Source organism: Chionomys nivalis, chromosome 15, assembly GCF_950005125.1.
Source record: "Chionomys nivalis chromosome 15, mChiNiv1.1, whole genome shotgun sequence".
Lineage (NCBI taxonomy): Eukaryota > Metazoa > Chordata > Mammalia > Rodentia > Cricetidae > Chionomys > Chionomys nivalis.
Genome location: NC_080100.1, coordinates 25482895 through 25495403, shown reverse-complemented (window position 1 = coordinate 25495403; position 12509 = coordinate 25482895).

The window sequence follows — 12509 nt, the reverse complement described above, 5'->3', positions numbered from 1 at the left end:
AAATCAGCCCTCATGATCCATTTTAACATCATCTATCTCTACATATTATTTAAACAGCAATATATACTATAATATATAATATATTGTAGAATATATTATATATAAGCAAATTGATTATATAATTCCCTCTCCCTACCTCTCCCTTCCTTACATTCTTCTGTACTTTTATTGTTTCCTTTCTTCTCTCCTTCATTTCTTCTTTTAGTCTCCTGGTTATGCTAATCTATGGGCATGATAGAGACATGCAATCCGGAACCCAAATCAATTAATATCTCCACTGAATGCTTTATAATTTCCCTAGGAATGAGTTTTCTGATTGTGTGCACCCCAGACTTTCCCTTAGTTGTTCCATCATCCATTTCCTTGGCCCTCCCAACACAAGCTAAACAGTTCCTTCCACTGTGGAAATGGGCCTCATATTTGACTCTAATGCATCATTTTCATCCTGGTGCCTGGACAAGTGTGCTTCATGGTGACACAGACAGCAGTGGAGAGAACATACGAACGGTATATGGTCCCAATGTTGAAGCCCGATTCAACATGAAGATTTTACATCTTTTTGTTTTCTATAGGGAAAAAAAAAGCAAACCTGGGTTCACATGGAAAGGGGAAAAAATATATCAGGACTTTCCAACTTCATATCCCACCCTGAAACGAAACCTCACTGCCAAGTGGAAAGCTGTTTGCTTCATGGAAATCTTACCAAGCTCTGAAGTTTTCTCCCTTTTAGGTCCACAGTGCCTCCCCCCCCCTTTAATGCCTATAATGCTTCCATTTCTTGTTCCTTAATGAAGAGTCAGCAGTGAGATACGCCAGGACTGCTTTTTCCCACAGGCAATGCCAATCTCTTGTTAATAAAGCAAAGTTAAATTAAAAACAGAACGTTGTTCTAAAAGGCTTTAAGTAATTGCCAAGCTGCTTTGTATGAATAATATATTCCACCAGTCCCATTACCGAGTCTGTACCATGTAATTTCGCTCTTATTTACGTGGTTGTTTCATTTGCCTGTGCGTTTATATGTGCATGCATTCATTCGGCAGATGCTGAACGCCTACCACAGGCGCAGCGCTCTTCTCCTATTGGGTTTTAACTCTGCGTGTCTGGGAGGGAAGACTGTGATATGTACACCAAAAACTGCTGTGTTAAGACTTGTGAAATGGCCTCTGTTTTGCAAACAAAACAAACTCAATCAATTTCATACAGTTTAGTTTTGAGTTGTTAGGCTTCTGAGCTGTGTAGGGTAAGGCTGCCCAGAGAAGGAGTTGATAAAAACTGGCTGTAGTCTTTCATGAAATGGCAGTAGGGTCTGAGGTGAGTGTGTGTGTGTGTGTGTGTGTGTGTGTGTGTGTGTGTAACACAGACACAGAGACAGAAAGAGAGAGACAGAGAGAAAGAGAGACAGAGTAGGGAAGGGGGCAAGACAGTAATACTGAGCACACGTGTGGACCACCACACATGCAGAGGGCAAGAAACAACCTCGGTGCTGGTCCTTGCCTTCCACCTTAGGACAGGGTGACTTTGTTGTTTGGGTTTGATATTTTCTACTGTACACATCCAGCTAACTGGTCCTCGAGTTTCTGGGGATTCTTCTGTTTCTGATTCCCAACTCTCCTGAAGAGCTATGGGATTAGAGATGCTCACACCAAGTATAGACTTTTTACATAGGCCCCCAAGATCCAAACACAGGTCCTTGTGCTTACACAAAAAGTAATCTTATAAATCAAGCAAGTTCTCCTAGACCTGAGAACTCTTGGTTTTAAAAGGGTCTGAAGGAAAGGAGGGTGAAGGTAATAGAGGGAAGGAGAGAATGGAAAAAGAGACAGAGAGATAGTCAGAGAATAAAGAAATGGGGTGGGGATGCAAAATACTAAAAGGAAAATGTAAAATCAAAATTAGCTACCACATAATTAAATACAAATATCATATAGCATGACAATTCCACTGCTGCTCTTACTATTAAATATTTCACACATCTATAAATTTAGATTTTTTTTCAGTTCATAGAAATTCTCAGTGATTACTGAATACATGAATTATTCATAGGCAAATAATTTCAAAGGTGGAAGTTTAAACTAAGCATCAAGACTTTTAACAGCAAACAAAAATGTTACTAGCTATGAGATGCATTGTGATACAGAATAATATTATTAAATTTATTATGGGTACAATACTCAAAGTGCCAGGCTTCCTGGAACTTAAATTGTGTCCGGTGAGTTCACAAGAAGTTCTCTGCTCTGCATATTCTGTACCTGAACACTGAGTTAATTAAAAAGAATTGTAATTTGTTGGATACACAAACAAATTCTAGACTCTGTTCTTAATCTGCTGTTGAGAGGTTTTGACTGGGAACCTTTGGATCAAGGGAAGTTACTGGAGTAACTACTAAGAATCCTTTTAATGGTTTTGAATCGCAAATGTCAGAGGATAATAGGGTGACATGACTGCTCCGTCTGTCACCCCACTTATCGCCAGGTCTGCTTCGGCTGATCTGGCTCATCGAATGTCCTCTTCCTCCCTCAGCACTCCATGTGAGTCCCTCTGAAACTCAGTCAAAAAGAAAAAGAAATGACCATCCCCAATTAAAGGAGAAGTGGCCTTCATTCAAGGGTAAGAGTAGCCGCAGTCCCCTGCTAAAACCCCTAACAGTTTTTCAAATGTCAAATGGAAAACAATAAAAACTTGGTCAGGCCTCCTAGGTTCGATTTATTCATTTATCATAGTCAGGAGAGGAATGTAACTGTGGGGATGGTCTCAGTCCATTTACTCATGTTCATACTCACACTCATTCTTTCTTTCTCCTCTCTCTTCTCTCCTTTCCTCACCCCTCTCTCTCCTCCCCAGAGCTATCTATAGACCTAGTAATTCACCCCCAGGTTCATTATTGGCAGCACAATTCTCTAACTTCAAATGTAAACTGTCTGGCAAACTACTTTTCCAGCAGGGTGCGCCCTTGAGACATCAGAAACAACCCAACAGTGCTCAGTGCACAGCAGAAAGTCTCTAAGTCTAATGGAGGGAAGACAACTAGACAGCAAGAGTGACAAACGACCTGCTGGGCAAGAGGCAGTCTATGCCTTCATTGGTCTGTTTGGAAAAACCAGTGTACCTTTGTTTACGCAATGGCATGCAGTGTGGCTGCCTCACCCCACATGCCCTCTGAAGGAGCACACCATCATTCTGGGAGAGACATGTATGAGGATAATTGCTCTCTGAAGTTCACACTAACATTAAAAACTGTCACACTAAACCACTATTGAAAGAGGCCGTTATTGGGATCTCTGTGAGTTCAAGGCCAGCCTGGTCTACAGAGCTAGTTCCAGGACAGCTAGGACTATACAGAGAAACCCTGTCTCGAAAGAAAGAAAGAAAGAAAGAAAGAAAGAAAGAAAGAAAGAAAGAAAGAAAGAAAGAAAGAAAGAAAGAAGGAAGGAAGGAAGGAAGGAAGGAAGGAAGGAAGGAAGGAAGGAAGGAAGGAAAGAAGGAAGGAAGGAAAGAAGGAAGGAAGGAAAGAAGAGAATAGGAAAGAATCAAGAAAAGAAACCATTATCAAAATGACTCAAGTTAATTAGATAGGTGTTCATGTTTCTTGGTGCTTGGTGGGCTAAGGAATGGCCAGAGATTTGCTGGGTCTTCACACTCTGCCTTTTATTGTACTCAAAACTTGGGCTGTTTTTTCTTATTTGTTTGTTTGTTTCAAGATGGGGTTTCTTTGTGTAGCCCTGGCTGTCCTAAAACTCACTCTATAGACCAGGCTAATCTTGAACTCACAAAGAGCCGCCTGCCTCTGCCTCAGGAGTGCTGGAATTAAAGGCGTACACCACCAATGTCTGGTTTGTTTATTCATTTCTTATCACTGACAGTTAAAAGAAAATCAATATTCTGGGTGTGAAAAAGTATCCTGACCCCAGCGTTACACCACTATCTGTCATTTACGATAGTGTTTGTCCTAAATAGTTACTTATGAGAGAAAACCTAAAACAGTTGGCTCAACATACAGTTAAATTTTATTTTGATGAAATGATTTTATTTTACATACTCATAATTCCCAGAATAGTTAACATCTACCTCTCCATTTCCCCCACCCCTTTCCCGTCCAACCTAATCTTATACCAAGTAAATATTACTATGCTAAGAACAGCAAATTGTTCTAAGAAAAGAAGAGTGTGACTGCTTGACAATGGACAAGTTATTAAACCTTTAAGCCCTAAATAAATATGTTCTGGGATAGTAATAGGTCCTTCATGGAATTGATGTACAAATTCATTGAGGTCAAGGTCCCTCGAGATCTTTGCACCCAATAGGCAGCCTATAGTAATGATTACTATTGTCATCATGCAAGGTTATTGGTCAAAATGTACTATTTGTGACATCAGATAAACAAGAATATTCTGTCTGAAAATTGAGAAACTCACCTCTAAAAGATAGATTGGTGGCCTGGTTTTGTTTTGAAGATTGTTTTACTATGGGCTTCTATAACAACAAACGCGAAACAGTGGCTTCTAGCAACAGAGCTGTGTTTCTTGCCTGTGTAGAAGCTGGTGTGACAAGATCAAGGTAGCAGCAGACACCATGCCTGGAAAGAATGATGTGTGGATCACAGGTGGCATCTTTCCGCGGTGTTCTTAGATGGTGGAAGGAGAAAATAAACCCATGTTTATGAGCATTTTAATCCATTTCACAAAGGCTCTGTTCCCATGACCTCGATGGTTCCCAGAGTCCCTACCTGTTGTTGCCTTCACATTTAGGATTAGGTCTTATTTTATTGATTTGGGGAAAATAAGCATTCATAGCAAGTAGTTCTTGTTTTTTTTTAATATTATTGTGGTCAAATATTGGTAATATTCAACTTACTATTTTGGCTGGGCATGGTGACAACCTTAGGAAGAATTCTAGGATGACGGAAATGAGGGCAGCCTGGGTTACATTCAGAGGCGCTGTCCAAAATAAAAAATAATTTTAGATATCCGGCAATAAAAGTTTTTTAAAGCCGGGCAGTGATGGCGCACGCCTTTAATCCCAGCACTTGGGAGGCAGAGGCAGGCGGATCTCTGTGAGTTCGAGACCAGCCTGGTCTACAAGAACTAGTTCCAGGACAGGCTCCAAAACCACAGAGAAACCCTGTCTCGAAAAACCAAAAAAAAAAAAAAAAAGTTTTTTAAAAAACTATTTTAAGTATTTGTAAGTGTGCGGTTCAATAGTATTAAGTACATTTACAGTGATGTACAACATCCCCTGAATTCCTTTTACTGCAAACTGAAGTCCTGTGCCTATTAAGCAATGACTCCGATCTCCATTCTGCCAGCTCTGGTTGCAGCTCGTCTGTTCTCTGTTTCTAGAAATTTGCCTACATTAGGCATCACTTATAGATGGGACAACAGAACAGTTGTTCTTTTGGGAGTGGCTTCTTTCACTTAGCATAACATGTCAAAGTTCATCTCTATTATAGAGTACGTTAACATATAACTTGTTTTGTTTTGCTTTGCTTTGGTAATAGTCTCTTGGAGCCCGTGGCTACCTTGAATGCTTGATCCTCCGGCCTTTGCCTCCTGAGTGTTATGACTAGAGACCTGCGTCCCAGCACTAAGCCTCATAATTGTATTTTGGGGTGAGATAATACGACATATATACATTATGTACATTAATTCTCCATTTCTTCATGATGGACACCCGAGTTGCTTTCACATGAATAATGGTCTTCTGGCAGTGAGTGTGTAATTATCTCATTGAGTCTCTTTTAACTTCACTCTTAGGGGCTGGGTGTAGCTCAGTTGGTAACGTGCTTGCCCAGAACGAATGAGACCCTGGGTTCAATCCCCGGCACTCTGTAAGTCCAGGTGTGCCGGTATACACCTGCAAAACCAGGAGTTGGGAGGTAGAGGTCAGAGGATCAGAATTCAAGGTCATCTTCACTTGCGCAGTCAGTGTAGGACCAACCTGAAATACATGAGACCTACAACCTAAATAAACAAAACATCGCACATGGATATACCTAGAAGAAATGTTGCTGGGTCTTTGTCACTCTATGCTGTTTGTTGAGGAATGCATTGTTTTTCCCATAGCAGTTGTATCATTTTTCAGTTTCAGTTATAATAATGACCTGTTTCAATTTCTTAATTTCGGCCGGGCGGTGGTGGCGCACGCCTTTAATCCCAGCACTTGGGAGGCAGAGGCAGGTGGATCTCTGTGAGTTCGAGACCAGCCTGGTCTACAAGAGCTAGTTCCAGGACAGGCTCCAAAACTACAGAGAAACCCTGTCTCGAAAAACCAAAAAAAAAAAAAAAAAAACAAAACAAAAATCAATTTCTTAATTTCTAACCAATATTTATAACCTTCTGCTCTTTTTATATAATAGAAATCCTCATGAGTATGGAGTATTATCACAAAGGGGCATCAACTTGAACTCTCCTATTAGTGATATTGAGTATTTTTAATAGACATTATTGGGCATAAATACATTCATTTTCTGTGCCTATTTTGAATCAAGTAGTTTGCTGTATTGTTTAGTTATAGGAGTTCTTTATATATTGTGGATACTAATCCCTTGTCAAGTGTTTGCTTTAAAAATGTGATCTTCCATTCTGGAGTTCCATTTTTAATCTCTCGATGGTGTCCTTTGAGAGACCAAAGGCCTTTAATGCCATTAAAGTTCATTTTACATATTTCTTCTTTTGTTGGCTGAGATACTGAGGTCATACTCAAGAAATTATGAAACCCAAAAATCAGTGTTCCCATACTTTTCCCAGTTTTTTCTAAGTGTTTATAACTTTATTAGTTCTGATATTTGGGTGTTTAGTATATTTTATCAGATATAATGTCAGCCTCCAGTCCACTCCTTTGCAAGTGTACATCAAATCTTTCTAGTATCATTCAATGACTTAATGGTTTTTTTGTTCAAACCATACGGTAGATTACTAAAGTTAATAACCCAAGAATAGATCAAAGAAAAGACAGCTAGAATGACATTAAATTGCTTGAAAAATCAGATTTAATAAATTTGTTTTCAAATAGACATTATGGTTTCTCCTAGTAACATTAAGTAAAACCACTGACTTCCAAAATGCCTTGGTGTTGGGTGTAGAGACATGGCTCAGAAACTAAGAACTACATCTTCTCTTCTGGAGGATCAGGGTTGGATTCCTAGCCGCCACATGGCATCTTGTTGTAACTCCAGGTATGACGTTCCAATGCTCTTTTCTGGCCTCTGTGGGCACTGACCACACATGGTACATGGATATGCGTGCAGGCAAAACACTTATGTGTAGAATAATAAATGTTTAAAAAGAATGTACTGGTGGTATCGAGAGGCAAGCACAGCTGCCTTCTAAAATGTACCATACAGTTAAATACAGAAGCATTCCCATTCTGACCACAAGGAAGATTGTCAGAAAGTTACAGCCATGTATGGATAAGCCAATAGCAGGTTGAATGATTCCATATGTAGAGGGACTTCCTGCTTAGCGGATCCTAGCCCACAAAGGGAGAGTTGGGGTGGCTCTAAGCTACAAAGAGTGAGGATATGACAGAAGATGGAGGGAAGCTGATGGAAAAAAGAAAAAAATTAAGATTGTTCTAAAATGTGCTATTTTAAACAAATTTGTGAAAACATTCTAAAAGGAAATAAGAGCTCTGGTAACTAAAAGGAGACAAGATATGCCTCTGGTAATATTTACACTATTTTGAAATGAAATTGCTTCTATCTTTAAATACTGAGATAAAACTAAGTTTGCCCCTTATTTTCTCTCTGTCTGTAAAATTACAAGACATGGCTGCTTATTTGCCTACTCCTCTTAATGATCCTTTCTGCAGGACAAGAAACTTCACAAGGAAGGAGCCTAGGAAAGAAGAAGAAGCAGGAGGAGGAGAGGAAGAGAAAGGTGGACAAACAAGGACAATGCAAAGAGCCACTCTGTGTGGGGCTTTTCCTTTCCTCTGCGCGCTATCCAACTTAGCAAAGGCAGAATCCAAGCCCTTGAAGTTGTATATGCCAAAAGACACAAAACTACGACGAAGAAATTACATTTAGATTGTGTTTCTCAGAAGAATAAGCATGAACTAAAGAAGTAGAAAATGAGCCGGGCAGTAGTGGTGCACGCCTTTAATCCCAGCACTCGAGAGGCAGGTGGATCTCTGTGAGTTTGAGGCCAGCCTGGTGTACAGAGCAAGTTTCAGAACAGGCTCCAAATCTAGGGAGAAACCCATCCCCAAATAAATGAATAAATAAACAAATAAAAATTAAAAGAGGAAGAAATGGAGGACAGAGCCAGCAGACTCAGAGAGATTCAAGTCCCCAAATACCCAAGAAAGGATAAGTCATGAATTAGGAACAAAAGAGCAAAACCACAGAATACAGGAATTGCACACAAACTGTGTCCTTTGTCTGCTCGTTGTCCACATTAGTTGGCTTGATGAAAGCCTCCTTAGAATCCGAGTTCCTTTTCCGTAGTCCTGCTACCTCTTAGTAAATAGTCATTCAGGTTTTCATGGGAAGGGTAGCTGTTCCTTGCCCTTCTAGAGTTTAAACATAACTTTCGCTTCTTATTGAAACATACTAAAAACTCTCCTTTGACCAAAGGGTAAATACATTTGAAAGTTACTGAAAGTATAACATTCTTTCTTCCAGATACTTGATGTTCTTAATCATTTTTTAGACTTTTATTTTAATTGTATGCATTTGAGTGTTTTGCCTGTGTGTATGTCTGTATATCATGCATGTCTGTGACCAGAAAAGGGCACTGGGTCCCCTGGAACTGGGGTTACTGATGGTTGTAAAATAGCTGGGCATCAAACCTGGGGTACTCTTCAAGAATAAAAATTGCCCTTAACTGCTGTGCCATCTCTTCAGCCCCTTAACAGCGTTGCTTTTATTATTTTCGATTATAAACACGCGTGTGTACATTTGGGTATGTACACAGAAATCTAAGTGCCTGTGGAGGTCAAAGGCTCCAGATTCCCCTGGAGGCTTAGTTATAGGTGATAACTATATGTATAGGTGAGCCACCCTACATAGGTGCTAGAAACCAAATCAAGTCCTCTGAAAGAGCAATAATCGCTCCTAAGTGCTCGGCCATCTCTCCAGTCTCCAGATCCTTGATGTTATGAAACACGACCTGCTTTCCTAAAAATAGGAAGAAAGAGAAAGAAAAAGACCCATGCTTTGAAAACAAAAAGTACAAGAATGGAGGCCCGATTAAGAAGTGCCCGCTCTTCCCCACTTGCCTTCCCTAACTACACCGGCTGTCTTTCTCTCTTCCTGACTGTTCCCTATCTGACCGAGCAGAAGCCTTAATTTCCTTGAACTCCTGAGACTCTACTTCCTGAGTCAGAGCTGTCCTTGGCGGGCACAGTGTAAATGCACGTGAGTCCAAGATACAGACGCTTATAAAATGGTGGTTTAAACTGATCTTGCCAGTGGGTTTGGCGTGGGAAGCCGGGTCACTAGTCATGTCTGATTTGGATGCACGTCAGAGGGCAGCAGCGCCACCGTCCCAGCATGCACTTCTGTTTCAGTCGAGCAATTGCCCATGGCGGGCTTTGTGGGATGGCATATGTATGCAGTATCAGCATACAAAGCCATATCTGTTTTAATCAGATTCAAAAAAGAACACAGAAGTCCCAAATAGGTCTGAAAAAAAAAAAAAAAAACCTAATTTACAATGTAGGGGTCGGGGGTAGAGGGCAGTGTGAAAAATAATTCTCACTGAGGAGGTACAATTTAACCCAACCCACGTAACACCATTGAAGCAAAAAAGACAAACACACTGAAGAGCATCATCGTGGGTGTATTCGAAAGACTCCAGAAAGTCGGGGGTGGTGCCTGAGGAAACTCCCAGGAGGAGGTGTCATCACAATCCCTGTGTTCTCCTCTCTCGTATCTCCTATCCAGGCATGTTAGTGTCGGGTACATGGAATAGCTGTCTGTTAAAATGCTAATCTTCCTGGTTATAAAGAAGAAATGGTGTGAGAAATCATGTCTCCCCGACCTTCTCTGCAATGTCCGCCACGCTCCTTTGACGACATAATTGATAAAGCATTAGCAGTGTTTAAAAACATGATCCCTAGTGGAACTTAAATTCGGTCGTTGCTCTTTCCTTCATCTACTGTAAACTGACTTTATCTTTTATGTGCACTTGGTTCCTTTCACACATCCATGTCTCTGGGCTTCACCATTTCCATAAAGTCACCATGGTGACCACGGGACATGCATGCTCCTTTCTCCTTTGCCTGAGCAGAAAAAAAATTTATTTCCTGCAATGCAAATGGGAAGAGAGAGCACAGACCGCACTGTTTGAAGAACTATCAACACTCTGCATTCCCTGGGCGACTCCTCCCTGACAGGAGCAGGTATCGGTTCAGAGCTCAGGCTGAGAAAATGCAGCTTGCTTTACCTTTTGAAGATGATCCCAAGGCCTTGATGCATGTCTCTGGTGTATTTCCTGTCTCTTCGCGTTAATCAGGGCCTGGTGGACTTAGCTGAGTTCACAGGAAATATGATCGCTTTATTTTCCCTCATAGCAAGGTGGAATGTTTCGCATAACCTCTATAGTTCCAAAAATAAAAATAAGAACCGGTTGGGTGTTTAGAGTTAGGAAACACAACTCCGTTGCCTTCCCTGTCTCAGCCAAAGTGGCTTCCTTAAAACTTCAGCAGTAACAAAAATTTACCTCACCCTGCATTTAGAGACAAGCCCAGGTTCAAATGGGATTCAGATAACTGTGATGATTCTGCAAGTTTCTGTACCCAGAGGCTGGTCTAACTGGCTACACTTTTAACAAACAACTGCTAAATTTATCATGTCATTTTTATTCAGTTTTGGGTATAAAGAGTACGGTGATACTAAGAATAAGACATCCTGTAGCATATAATGAAATGCCTTCAAAAACTTGGGGCTCACCTGGGAGGTTTAAACAAATCCTGATGTTTAGGCTTCAACCCAAGAGAGCCTGGTTGAGAGGCTGAGGGGGTTTGCACATAGGCAGGTTTTAAAAGTTCCCCAGGTGAGTCTGGTGTGCAGCCTCGCTAAAGGCTATTGTTTCAGCCCTAACCAGTACATGTTCTGTGATACTCTCCGTTCCAACAGAGCGCTTCTGGACAGTTCCACCCGAATGCCCTCATGTCCAAATGTGTCACATCTAAAAGCTTGCTTTCCATAGTGCTGCTTTGCCCTGAGTGTCCTCCTGTATTCATGGGTTGTTTATAGGATGTCAAAAGCCAGGCAGTTTCCAGTTGCTGCCCACCACCCTAGATTAGGACCACACCTTAAGTTCCACTCCTCTTCATAATGCCTAAAAATGTCAGGGCAATCACCAGATTGCTTTGTAGCCTGGCCCTGGTTTCCCAGTCATATCTTGCTCTTTTTCTCCAGCAATAATGCTATTTACACTTATTTATCTATTATTTATTTATTTATTTTTATTTATTTATTATTATTATTTTTTGGTTTTTCGAGACAGGGTTTCTCTGTAGCTTTGGTGCCCTTCCCGGAACTAGCTCTTGTAGACCAGGCTGGCCTCGAACTCCCAGAGATCCGCCTGCCTCTGCCTCCTGAGTGCTGGGATTAAAGAAGTGCACCCCCACCATTCGGCCCCTTTATTAATTTTTTTGGCTATCTACATTTTTAATTGCAAACTGTTTCTTAGAAATATTTTCATATTAAGAAAGAAATAAGAACTGGGCGTGGTAGCGCACTCCTTGAATCCCAGCACTCAAAAGGCAGAGTCAGGCAGATCTTGAAGAGCTCAAGGCCAGCCTGGTCTACAAGAGAATTCCAGGAAGTCAGGTCTGTTACACAGAGATTCCCTGTCCTCAATAAATCATAAGGGAAAGGGGGAAGAAAAAGGAAGAAATATCAGAGAATATATTTGTTGTTTAAGGTTTATTCTGTATGGATATGGTAGTGACTAAAGATAGCTCAGTGTCCTGTACAGAAACTTAGTGACCTTGGGCTTAATAAACAAACACCCCAGAACTAACAGAAGATCTAGAAGCCTGGGGCCCAGAGCTTAGGATTCAGCTGCCTTTCTTTGGCTGTGGAACAGAAAATTACCCATGCCCTTGAACTCACTTTGATGGCAAACTTTGCACTCAAAATAAATGAGCTAAATCATGCATCAGGATGTTCTTGGAGTGGCTGATTGGGAATGATGAGGTCTGAGAAAAAGATAAAATGCCCTGAACTGTAGCTAGTTCAGAATGTATCTCTTTAGCAATGTGGGTGTCAAAAGCAGCCGGCACTAACAAGCATTGCTCCACTATTAAGAAACCCATCTCTTAGCTTAACGTTTACTGCGCTTTCCGAGTGACATGAATGACATTCTGGGATGAGCTTCATGAATAGTGCTGCCGCTTAAGTTTCACAGCAGGGGCTCTAATGTATTTGAAGTTGTTGAGTGAATGCTCAGGTTCTTTTCATCCTTTTTTAATTTTATAGTTATTTTTTTTTACTAAACTGGTATGCTTTCAAACTTGAAAAACTAAAAAACGGCATAAAACAAAACAAGAAATACTTGTTA